Source organism: Schistocerca cancellata, chromosome 4, assembly GCF_023864275.1.
Source record: "Schistocerca cancellata isolate TAMUIC-IGC-003103 chromosome 4, iqSchCanc2.1, whole genome shotgun sequence".
Lineage (NCBI taxonomy): Eukaryota > Metazoa > Arthropoda > Insecta > Orthoptera > Acrididae > Schistocerca > Schistocerca cancellata.
This window is the reverse complement of record NC_064629.1, coordinates 121,815,439-121,828,926: the sequence shown is the minus strand read 5'-3', so window position 1 is coordinate 121,828,926 and position 13,488 is coordinate 121,815,439. Positions and strand designations below refer to the sequence as shown.

The following is a 13,488-nucleotide window of genomic DNA, read 5'->3' as shown; positions in this document are numbered from 1 at the left end:
GAGCCCTCGATGGCTCAGTGAGATGGAGCGTCTGTCGTGTAAGCAGGAGATCCCGGGTTCGAGTCCCAGTCGGGGCACACATTTTCAAATGTCCCCGTTGATATTTATCAAATCCTGTAAGCAGCTAATGGTCTGGACTGCATTGTAATTTCACATGACTGTGATTTGCAAAGATGAAAAAAAATCGACATTCGAGTAGTAATTAAGTACTTCGTAAAGAAAGGTATGAAAGCAAAGGACATTCATGCCGATTTCCAGAATACACTGGGGGACTCTGCTCCTTCATATCAACTGTTGCTAAGTGAACAAATGAGTTTAAATTTGGTTGGGAGAGAGCAGAGGTCGATCAAGACGTGGCACTACTCCAGAAATCATTGCAAAAGTACACAAAATGGTCATGGAGGATGGCCGATTGAAAGTGCGTGAAATTGCCCACGCTTTCCAGGTGTCATCTGCAAGGGTATATCACATTTAACTAAAATAATTAAAAATGAAAAAATTATCTGCAAGGTGGGTGCCGCTACTCTTGACGCTGGATCAAAAGCACATGAGGATGGACATATCGGAACAATGTTTGGCCCGTTTTAGGAGAAACGGACAAGATATTTTGCGCCGGTTTGTCACCACAGATGAAAATTGGGTGCACTACTATACCCCAGAGACAAAGCAACAGTCAAAGGAGTGGAAACATGCTGATTGTCCGCCACCAAAGAAAGAAAAGGCAATTCCTTCGGCGGGAGAGGTCATGGCATCAGTGTTCTGGTATGCGAAGGGGATTCTGTTCGTGGATTATGTCCCCATTGGGCAAACAATTACTGGAGAATACTATGCTAATCTCCTGGACAAATTGCAACAAAAGATACGCGAAAAAAAGGCCAGGTTTAGCAAGGAAGAAAGTCATCTTCCATCAAGACAATGCCCACCCTTATACATGTGCCGTCGCCATGGCAAAATTACACGAACTAAAGGAATGAATTATTGCCACACCCGCCTTATTCGCCTCATATGGCTCTTCTCACAACTGGGAATTTTTCACTTCAAACGAAGAATTGATAGTTGGAATTGACCACTATTTTGCAGGTCTGGAGGAAACTCATTTTCGAGATGGAATCAAGGCACTGGAACATCGTTGGACCAAGTGAATAAATCTACATGGGGACTACATTGAAATATAAAAACGTTTCAATGATGTAAGTACTCTTTTTCTATCCCGTTCCGAGAACTTTTCAAAGTGCCCTAGTATCTACGTATGCTTAAGGTTTTGGTTCGATTAAAAAATATGGAACCAATTTTGGAAAGCTCAAACCGACCCTCTTGACAAACCAGCAATACAGGTTAAACAATGTGGGGTTGCACCGCCGTTCCAAACCCACAGTAAACATGACGTGCCTTCGCTATCTACTTTAGCAAACTCACTGTAGATTGGGCCTTGAGAGAGGCGGAAGTCACGCCAGTAAGCTGCGTTAGTTGAGAGGTTTTTATTTATCAATGAACCAATCTTCATTTAAGGCTCTGAGCACTATGGGACTCAACATCTTAGGTCATAAGTCCCCTAGAACTTAGAACTACTTAAACCTAACTAACCTAAGGACATCACACACACCCATGCCCGAGGCAGGATTCGAACCTGCGACCGTAGCAGTCCCGCGGTTCCGGACTGCAGCGCCAGAACCGCTAGACCACCGCGGCCGGCCTTCATTTAAGGTAACAGGGCCTTATTTATAATAGTTTTTGAGCTGTATATGTTGAAAATACTTGTGTAGGACTGGGATTCGAACTCAGACCTCTCCTTTTGTCTGGTTTGACCACTTTAAGTTCATACAGTTCCACCGTTTCGTTGTTTCCCCAAGACTCCAAAGTTCTTAAGTAGCGTGCTTGAGTTCGAAGCCTGGTCTGGGTTGGGTTGGGTTGTTTGGGAGAAGAGACCAAACTGCGAGGTCATCGGTCTCATCGGATTAGGAAAGGACGGGGAAGGAAGCCGGCCGTGCCCTTTCAAAGAAACCATACCGGCATTTGCCTGGAGCGATTTGGGGAAATCACGGAAAACCTAAATCAGGATGGCGGGACGCGGGATTGAACCGTCTTCCTCCCGAATGCGAGTCCAGTGTGCTAACCACTGCGCCACCTCGCTCGCCTGGTCTGGAACAAAAAATAACACAATGCATTTTAGTTTGCTGCATGCGCACAGCAAACCACAGGTGGTAAGTTGTTAACACCTCAGCGTTTCGAATCACAGATAGAAGTAACTTCTCATCGTACCAGTTCATGTTCATATGTACCACTTTTTCTTACTGGCGAAAGATAATTCGATTGTGAACGTCTCTGTGTGTAGTCAACAACGACTCCCTGTCAGCACAGAACTTTATGTCTTCTTTGTTTCACCTCACAAGACGGCACATCTCGTAACTGCTGAAACAAATGGATTTTTAACGTCTACAAGCCTACGACGATAGATGCTACGTTCGAACTCCTGTAAGCAAAAGTTTTTAGTCTCGTCATTTCAGTTTGAATAATCTCGCTACTGGTGAAATATTACGATTTCTGACATTTAGTTGTGCTCTATTAATGTGATTAGGAGCTGGGCTCGAATCGCGGTCAAACATGAAATTCTATGCCAAGAATAGTTGCTGATTGATGTCTCGATTACCAGCACAGTAAAAAAATTTTCTAAATGCAATTTCAACTTGGAAGTTGCTTTTTGAAATGTAATTAATTATAATGAATTAGAGTTTACAAGTTTAACGACTGTATCATATCTAATAACATGTGTGGTGATATTTGAATTATCGTGATACTAATTTACATCTGCATTGTAAGCCAGAGAGGACACTGATCTCTTGTAGACTCTTGTAATAACCGTTTAGTGTACTCAAACGACTGTACCGAATAGAGAGCAGAGGGCCTGCAAATCATGTTATGTGGGTTTTATGGAAATCAGGCGAAGTAGCAGTTCAGGGCGTTCGGACACTTATTCTTGAGCATGATAGTACACACAAAAGATAAACTTCAAAATAAAATAAAAACTACAGTTCTACAAAAATTTATTTTTTCGGCATTTTTAGTGGTAGCAAGACGTTTTCACAAAAATATTGATCATCTACTTCTTCCTCCTAATAGGAAGTATATTTTTGATCCCAGCTGCATAGGGAAAAAGACCATGGTGATATAATACGAGAAATGAGTGTTCACACGGATGATTACGCGAAGCGAAATGTAGTGTGAGGTGGGTTGTGCGAGAGGCGTTCAATGAATTCGAAAGTAACGTTCTATGTACTGACTTGGCAGAAAATCCTAAGAAATTTTGGTCTTATGTCAAAGCGGTAGGTGGATCAAAACAAAATGTCCAGACACGCTGTGACCAAAATGGTACTGAAACAGAGGATGGCAGACTAAAGTCCGAAATACTAAACGTCTTTTTCCAAAGCTGTTTCACAGAGGAAGAATGCACTGTAGTTCCTTCTCTAGATTGTCGCACAGATGACAAAATGGTGGATATCGAAATAGGCGACAGAGGGATAGAGAAACAATTAAAATCGCTCAAAAGAGGAAAGGCCGCTGTACCTGATGGGATACCAGTTCGATTTTACACAGAGTACGCGAAGGAACTTGCCCCCCTTCTTGCAGCGGTGTACCGTAGGTCTCTAGAAGAGTGTAGCGTTCCAAAGGATTGGAAAAGGGCACAGGTCATCCCCGTTTTCAAGAAGGGACGTCGAACAGATGTGCAGAACTATAGACCTATATCTCTAACGTCTATCAGTTGTAGAATTTTGGAACACGTATTATGTTCGAGTATAATGACTTTTCTGGAGACTAGAAATCTACTCTGTAGAAATCAGCATGGGTTTCGAAAAAGACGATCGTGTGAAAGCCAGATCGCGCTATTCGTCCACGAGACTCAGAGGGCCATAGACACGGGTTCACAGGTAGATGCCGTGTTTCTTGACTTCCGCAAGGCGTTCGATACAGTTCCCCACAGTCGTTTAATGAACAAAGTAAGAGCATATGGACTATCAGACCAAATGTGTGATTGGATTGAAGAGTTCCTAGATAACAGAACGCAGCATGTCATTCTCAATGGAGAGAAGTAAGAGTGATTTCAGGTGTGCCGCAGGGGAGTGTCGAAGGACCGTTGCTATTCACAATATACATAAATGACCTTGTGGATGACATAGGAAGTTCACTGAGGCTTTTTGCTGATGATGCTGTGGTATATCGAGAGGTTGTAACATTGGAAAATTGTACTGAAATGCAGGAGGATCTGCAGCGAATTGACGCATGGTGCAATGAAAGGCAATTGAATCTCAGTGTAGACAAGTGTAATGTGCTGCGAATACATAGAAAGAAAGATCCCTTATCATTTAGCTACAATATAGCAAGTCAGCAACTGGAAGCAGTTAATTCCATAAATTATCTGGGAGTACGCATTAGGAATGATTTAAAATGGAATGATCATATAAAGTTGATCGTCGCTAAAGCAGAAGCCAGACTGAGATTCATTGGAAGAATCCTAAGGAAATGCAATCCGAAAACGAAGGAGGTAGGTTACAGTACGCTTGTTCGCCCACTGCTTGAATACTGCTCAGCAGTGTGGGATCCGTACCAGATAGGGTTGGATAGAAGAGATAGAGAAGATCCAACGGAGAGCAGCGCACTTCGTTACAGAGTCATTTAGTAATCGCGAAAGCGTTACGGAGAAGATGGAAGACTCTACAGGAGAGACGCTCAGTAGCTCGGTACGGGCTTTTGTTGAAGCTTCGAGAGCATACCTTCACCGAGGAGACAAGCAGTATATTGCTCCCTCCTACGTATATGTCGCGAAGATATCACGAGGATAAAATCAGAGAGACTAGAGCCCACACAGAGGCATACCGACAATCCTTCTTTCCACGAACAATATGAGACTGGAATAGAAAGGAGAACCGATAGAGGTACTCAAGGTACCCTCCGCCATACACCGTCAGGTGGCTTGCGGAGTATGGATGTAGATGTAGATGTAGATTTAGGTGTTCATTTTTACCGTGTGCTGTTAGACATAGTAACGGTCAACAAATAGTTTGAAAGTGGTTCTACGAACCCTCGTTCAAGAAGTGCGTATTTTGTGCGTGTTTTGCGGTTCTCACTCATTCGTCTTCTGAAACGCTGCAGGTACTTTGGAATAACCCTGCAGATGTAGGCTGACCCAGAAAGGAGGCGATAAAACGTGGCAGGCGGCCAGGTCGGGGAAGGCGATCAATAGCGACGGGGGCGCCGGCGCCGGAGCCGCAGTCGGCCAGAAGCTGAGCTGTCCCAAGTGCTCGAGCAGCCGGCAGCTCGTGTTCTCCCAGAAGCTCAGCCCGCCTGCGTGTGTTCCGCGTGCGCGTGCTCTTCTCCCTCTGACACCCCAGCCCCTCCTCGTGACGTCAGCGGGGTCTCCGTCCGTGTCTTGTGCCTCTCTCTCCGGTGTTTACACTTCCGAGGTCTGAAAGCGTTTCCGTAGGATTGAATAGTCAAATTATCAAACAAGAACTCAAGTATATGTAAGTCTGACCATGGAAGTTTCCAGAACCATCTTTTCTTAGCTGCCATCACAGTCACTTAGAGTATCGCAAAATTAGCTGCTTAAATATTAATACACTTTCTTAATAAGCATGTACGTACTAAATTCGTTTTAAATATGCTATATGACTTATTTTCACTCTACTCGCTTCCGTATATTTACGAATGTACTATCGAATATATATTTCTTGGAAAATTAATCGATACGTCTATTCTTCTACTTGATATTGTTAGACATTAAAGTTAACGATGACTTGAAGCTTTCTTCTACAGACGATCCGATAATCAGAAAGCATGACTTTTTTATATTATTAATACGATAGATGCTCTTTACTTTTGCTCCTAGGAGTTAACAGACGCGTCCGCTTCGTGCATTGCGTGCATAAAGATTATCACACTGCACTTACAAAAATGCTTCTATGGACAGACGAGTGAAAAAATTGAAGAGTGCAGCAAGCAGCTACGCAAACAGCAAGAGCTAATTGTATCTGAAGATAGTGATATGCTTAATCAAGAGTCTGCATGTTTTCAGCTGCTGATAAACCTAAGCTTCGCCTCGCTGATGCCTAGCGCCAGTGCGAAATGTATTTTACTGCATAACTAGTGCACTTAAAAAAAAAACTACATTTCAGGTATTTCATACATGGATATTGCGAGACAAATACATCTGGAAGCTCTGATAGTTCGACGTAAAAATATATAATTTGTTATTCAAGAGGTCTATGTTACGTATATATGCCGTCACAGATGCCCGAAAGCAACACAAAAATTGTAGAAAATCTACGGGGGATAGTCTTCTCCGCATTTGATACATTCTGAGGAGACGTGGAATATGAAAAATTATCTCATTAATGTATCGTTTCCGAAAGACCACCACAGTTCACTTAATACCGTTTTTAAGTACACAGCTAACTGAGGAATTAATACGGCATTTTATAGACGTATGTGAGCTTAGCAGCTTAAGGAATACTCTCGAGGGGCAACTGCAGAGAACACACTTTTCTTCCTGTGATATTTCATTTCGATAGGAGAAGGCACCGTCTTCCAGCCACTACGAAAATCTGCTTTGCGTTAGTTTCAGCAAGTCGATTAAGCAGCATTCTTGTAATGTGCTATGGTCGTGGTTAGCACCCGATAACGAACCTTCAGGTGTCGATATCGATCTGACCTTAGGTAACTTCATAAACCCGTCGACGTGACAGAGTAATATATCTTTGTGGCCTGTCACGTGATCCGTGTAGCAATCACAATGCCTTAATTCAGACTGTTTTATTTTAATTTAATTAATTATATCCTACTCTCTTTACTATCTCAGTACCTTAGTTGCGAGGGACCAGATACAATAAAGTGTTTATATATCTTCATTGTCTCTCTTTTTATACATTAACTGTATCCATCCCGAAATGGAAAGAAAATTAATCACAAAGAGAACTGTCTGTTTGTCGAACTCTCAATAACATTCACGTCTGTAGCGTAATACAAATGAAATACGTAATGGGTTGTATTACCTGTTAAATGTTAATCCGTTGTCGACAACTCGAAATAGTACGAGCCCGTTAATGTGTATTACCTAAGATCTAACTTCATGGTTAACTTGTCGGCGTGGCATGGCATACGCTTGTGTCAAGTCTCACTAACAGCCGATATAATAGATTTTCACTTGGTTGTTATCCGTGCCTAGCGTGCATCAGAGAACCCCTTAAATGCGAGTTACATCGAGGAGATAATGGAGGAGAAAGAAACAGGAAGAGATGATGGATTAATTGCTACAGTCGTGTGGCATGATAAATGAACAATTGTACCGTACTTAGATTTGACAACTGTTTACTAAAGTCTCATAGCCATGGTCTCCGACCAACTTCGTTACAGAAGTGACACCGACGCTTTCCACTGTCAACTACCAGCCCTCAATTAGACAGATCCTGCTGTGTGTCTTCCAAACGTGAAAGAACGGCTCGCGAGTGTTGTCTTTACACGCCAGTCCAAGAACGTGCAAAAATGAAATTCTTCATTTTCTCAAGAAATATTAAGACAGATATATCATGACATGTGTATTAATAGATAGACAGATGTGAGTTATTTGAAACATATCACGGTAGTGTAGTGATTATTCTTTTCTGAAACTATCATGTCTAATTCTCTCAAAATTCGTCACAGATTTCGGTTCTTACCAATTACATTTAGTAACTTCATGTTGACTACATAGCTAGCATTCGAACTGTAAAGTAAAGGCTCTGGTTACGATCTGTTTTCATTCCGGAATGTTCATTTTATTTCGACGCAAAGTCACTGTGACATAGTTTACGTGTGCTAGGCCTTTGTACCAGTTCTTGGCATACAACTATTTACCCCATAAAAAGGTGTTTGATATGTTTAGCATTTCGGAGGATGATGAAGGCATTACATCAGTACAATACCACGCCTAAAATAATATTGTTCTTCAAAATACCTTTCTGAGAGACGAATGTGTAGCTTCTCTTTAACAATATTTCTTAATATTTTGCACTTTACGCTGAATACATCAAACATCCAGGTAACATTTGAAACCAAACACAAATTACTGTTTTTAAAATCTAACGCCACCATCAGAAAAAGCATTGAGAGTATCCAGCTGATATGAGGTCACATCATATTGGCGAAGCTATTAAGGATATTCGGTTATGCAGAATGCTATGGTTCCATACTATAGTACCACTAGAAGAAACGTCGCGTGACTCAGCCTGTGTGGCTAGTTCTTTGAATACGACAGACTTAAATGGAACAACGGACCATTGCTCATCGAGGCACACCACATGCATGGACAACATGGTACTTCTGAGGAGGGCCCCAATTGCTTCCCAACAGATCTGACACCACCGCCTCCAGACAGAATAAGAAGAAAGCCAAACTGAAATGTAAGTACTATCAACCCATCCAATTCCCTCATCATTATTATTGGATGTGTTTTCACAAAAACGTACGAATTTTCGTCTTTTCAACAGCACAACATCCTCTCCCCTCTCGACCCTTCTTCCCCCTCCCTCCCTCACCCTACCCCCTCTCTCTCGCTCTAGTTGATACATTCACAATATCGTCGAGTCTCACAGATATTTCAGATCAAGTAACACAACCGTTTCCTACAACACCAGCACTTCCTTTCGGGCCTCAGATTAGTGCTCCCACTGTACAACTGTACGCCACTGCATAAGGAATGATTGCCATTGGTTCGAAACGTGTAAATATAGGTATAAAGGCAGACAGTGGCTGTGATGATAGAAATCGATGATATTACAAATAGTGTTAAAAGTGCTGTTTACAGAGACCGTAGGGGAAGAGTTACGTCGTGTGATGCAGTGTATGCAGTGTAACATTTGTTAGAGGACACACAACCATTGTCTTGATACTGCCTATCGTATACATGTATTAAGATACAGCACTCGAGGTAACATAAGAAGTCTCGTTCATTTATTTAAGGCATTCAAGTTTTCCGAATTTACATGATTTAGGAGGTGCATTAGGGATTATGTTTGACAAACGGACTCGATGGAAATATATGTCCTTGCTGTGTTCAGTGACCTTGTGTATTATCTACACAGCACCACAACGTGAAGGTGACTTAGATCCATGCAGTGCCAAAGTCGGCTGCTATTAAATCCACAATAGCGGGATATACAGACGGATTTTGTTGCTGTGATCTGTTTGACTGGGATACAGGCAGAATTTACCATGTATAAGGAACAGTTGTTTGGGAAATACAGCACATCTGCTGATGTGATAAAACAAAAATCAGCAGCTTTTTTTTCTTTAAAGATGACTAATTTCTTCACCCAACGTACGATTTATATTGATGTATCAAGATACATAATGAATAATAATGGTTTCTTACAAATTCGTCATATTTTTTTTCTTTACCCTATCCTGCCAATTTCAATTTAAGATTATAAAGACGTGCAGCCACGATATGTCGGTCAGAAGGTTATTCATTTCTTCAGCACGGTCTTATGCAGAAACAGAGAAGACCCAATACCACCTTCAACCAAAAAATGTGTTATTCAAACATTGTGCAATGAACCCTACATCTAAACAACTAACGGCCGACTAAGTTGTTGGAAATTAATACTTAACGTGGTTTAGTAACATACGAACCAGTGGACTACATACTTTGACTTCACCTGAGCGAAGGAGTCACACTACGGAATTACTGTGTACTTGTAAAATAATGATAGAAGCTACACTCTGATCAAAAGTACATGACACCCCCATAAACATTCGGTTTTCATATTAAGTGCATTGTGCTGCCACCTACTGCCAGGTACTCCATATCAGCGACCTCAGTAGTCATTAGACATCGTCAGAGAGCAGAATGGGACGCTCCACGGAACTCACGGACTTCGAACGTGGTCAGGTGATTGTGTGTCACTTGTGTCATACGTCTGTACACGAGATTTCCACACTCCTAAACATCCCTAGGTCCACTGTTTCCGATGTGATAGTGAAGTGGAAACGTGAAGGGACACGTACAGCACAAAAACGTACAGGCCGACCTCGTCCGTTGACTGACAGAGACCGCCGACAGTTCAAGGGTGTCGTAATGTGTAATAGGCAGACATCTATCCAGACCATCACACAGGAATTCCATACTGCATGAGGATCCACTGCAAATACTACGACAGTTAGGCAGGGGGTGAGAAAACTTGGATTTAGGGGTCAAGCGGCTGCTCATAAACCACACACCATGCCGATAAATGCCAAATGTGCCAGTGGACGCCTCGCTTGGTGTAAGGAGCGTACACATTGTCCGATAGAGCAGTGGAAAAACGTTGTGTGGAGTGACGAATCACGTTACAGAATCTGGCGATCCGAAGGCAAGGTGTGGGTATGACGAATGCCCGGTGAACGTCATCTGCCAGCATGTGTAGTGCTAACAGCAAAATTTGGAGGCGGTGGCGTTTTGGTGTGGTCGTGTTTTTCATGGAGGGGGCTTGCAGCCCTTGTTGTTTTGCGTGGCACTATCATAGCGCAAGCCTACATTGATGTTTTAAGCACTTTCTTGCTTCCCACTCTTGAAGAGCAATTCGGGGATGGCGATTGCATCTTTCAACACGATCGAGCACCTCTTCATAATGCACGGCCTGTGGCGGAGTGGTTACACGACAGTAACATCCCTGTAATGGACTGGCTTGCACGGAATCCTGACCTGAATTCTATAGAATACCTTTGGGATGTTTTGGGACGCCGACTACATGCCAGGCCTCACCGACTGGCATCAGTATCTCTCCTCAGAGCAGCACTCCGTGAAGAATGGGTTGCCTTTCCCCAACAAACCTTCCAGTACCTGATTGAACGTATTCCTGCGAGAGTGGAAGCTGTCATGAAGGCTAATGGTCTTCCAATGCCATATTGAATTCCAGCATTATCGATAGAGGGCGCCAAGAAATTGTAAGTCATTTTCAGCCAGGTGTCCGGATACTTTTGATCACATAGTGTAGTTTTAAATGTTAAGTTATCACGTGACTTCGGAAGCAGCTATGCCACACGCTGCAGATCACAGACAACTCATCACCGTTCACTGGGATTGGAATGGAGAAGGAGAACCCTGAGGAGGAGGTACGCACTAAAAGCAAATTTCCGTGCGCGATCTCTACGGAGCCTGACTGGTGTGCCACCACGAGCGCTCAACCAGTTTGGCAATAGCAGCCGCAACCCGCCTCCGTCTTCTGACTCCGAGGTAACCTTGGCTCCCGTTGTCTATGTAAACCACAATTACAAGTCGCTATCACAACGGGTCATGCGTAAGCTAACTCCCACTGCCGTATAAAAGACGAGTGCTTACAAACCAGCATCATCAGAAGGAGAGCATAAGCAGAGGATTCCCCATTGACCTTAACGCTAATTATGAAACGTATTATTGGCGTGAATTTTCCAGTGTTTTAGCGGTGTGTAGTCTACATAATGATCAAAACTAACCGAACACCAACTAGTAGTTTTAATAACTTCCAGCTTGATTTTTAAGATGCAACTTAACTCTATATCGCAAACCCCAGATTCTTTCCTCAGCCAGTAAAGCGAATAAAGTGGGCATAGAGCAGAACGCAATTAAAAATTATAATGTATGGTTTTATATGTAGGTAATTTGACGGCATACAGGGTGCGATTATGCGAGCACACAGTTAAGAATATACTTAAGTGCAGTTTATGGTATTCCATTAATTCAAAAAATGGCTCTGAGCACTATGGGACTTAACTTCTGAGGTTATCAGTCCCCTAGAACTTAGAACTGCTTAAACCTAACTAACCTAAAGGCATCACACACATCCATGCCCGAGGCAGGATTCGAACCTGCGACCCTAGCGGTCGCTCGGTTCCAGACTGTAACGGCTAGAACTGCTCGGCCACTCCGGCCGGCCCATTAATTCAGTATGTGATATAAGACATTACGTAAAATCCGAGCCAAATACCCCAACTACCATAACGCTTTACTGACCCATGATACAGTTCGTTCTTATAACCATTTAGGCCCACACGGTCGTTGGAGCATCTATGGGTATTGGTACGTCTGCAACTGGTCTGTATTCTATGCAGTGTTATGTGTTAGTTATTACGTGACTTTGGAAGAGTAGAGGAATGTGAATGTGTGACAGTTTAACTTACTACAAAATGGATTCGCATTTTACGAATCTGGATTGACGTCAGCTCTTTGTGCCAAATCAAAATTTGTGCAGGACTAGAACTCGAACCCAGGATTTCAGTTTACTGCGAGCGGTCCCCTTGACAACTTCAGCTGTTCGAGCATGCCTCCAGGACCGATCCAAACTCCCATAATTGTGTTGCGAAGTCCACAACCTTAACGCTCACTGATTTCATTATTCCCTCACAGTGAGAGACTAATATTTTATCTTCAGTTTAGTCTGAAGAGTCATGGATACATCAGTGAGGGTTACGACGTCTGTGCTTATACGGTGTCCGCCTCTTCATCTGACTATATCCTCCAGACATTGTCACGATTTCAGTTGTCGTAATTCCGAGGGTTTGAACTTAAATAGTGGCTACTATTTATTCACAATCGATACAAAAGAGTTACATGTTTGCATCTGTTACTGTCCTTCAAAGTAGTCACCAGCGTTGTGTAGAACCCGTTGCCAGCGATGTGGAAGGCGTAGGATACCGTTAGCAGAGCCTGTTCTGTTGATGGTGTGAATGGAGCGGTCTAAAGTTATGGTGATTCTCGTGTACGACTGTGATGGTGTTATCCTAACGTATTATGATCCTCCACGGCAGACCGTCAGTGCACAGTATTACTGTTCGTTTTTGGAGCATCACCTGCGACCAGCTTTGCAAAAGAAGTGGCGGCACTTTCTGCGTAACCTACCATCATTTTACACGACAATGCGCAAGCGCATACAGTGCAAACTGTGGCTGCTCTGTTCGGTCGATGGGACTGGGAAGTACTGCACCATCCACCATACTCCCCGGACTTATTTGATTCCGAAGATAAAGGAACCATTTCGTGGCACTCGCTTCAGAACTGTCCCGGGGATTCGCCCAGGCCGTAGACCGCTCCATTCGCACCATCAACAGAACAGGCTCTGATAACGGTATACTACGCCTTCCACATCGCTGGTAATGTGTTCTACACAACGCTGGTAACTAGTTTTAGGGAAAGGAACTGGTGCAAACACGTAACTCTTTTGTATCGGTTGTGAATAAATAGTTGCCACTATTTAAGTGCCAACCCTGGTATTAAAAACCGGTTAGGATTGACGTGAGATGTTTGTGACAAATGAAATTGTTTCACACAGGGACTCGAGCCCGGACTTGTGCACCCATATCATGACTCTGAAATTCACATTCAAGTGCATAACAGAAGATTCATCGAACCACCCTCACGGTATTTCTCTACAGTTCTACTCTCTAAAAGCCCACAGGAAAAACGAACACCTCAATCTTTTCATGTGAGTTCTGATTTCTCTTATT

At 43.0% G+C, this 13,488-nt stretch overlaps 1 protein-coding gene across 1 annotated transcript in view; it reads left to right on the top strand.

Annotated features, from left to right (window-relative positions):
- The first annotated feature begins 5,404 nt into the window (after positions 1–5,404).
- The window catches only part of LOC126184604 (WSC domain-containing protein 1-like), a 401,052-nt gene continuing 392,968 nt past the window's right edge, over positions 5,405–13,488 (top strand). The window contains exon 1 of the mRNA XM_049927057.1: positions 5,405–5,516. The gene's annotated coding sequence lies outside the window, so the exon portion shown is untranslated. The remainder of the gene's footprint in view (positions 5,517–13,488) is intronic.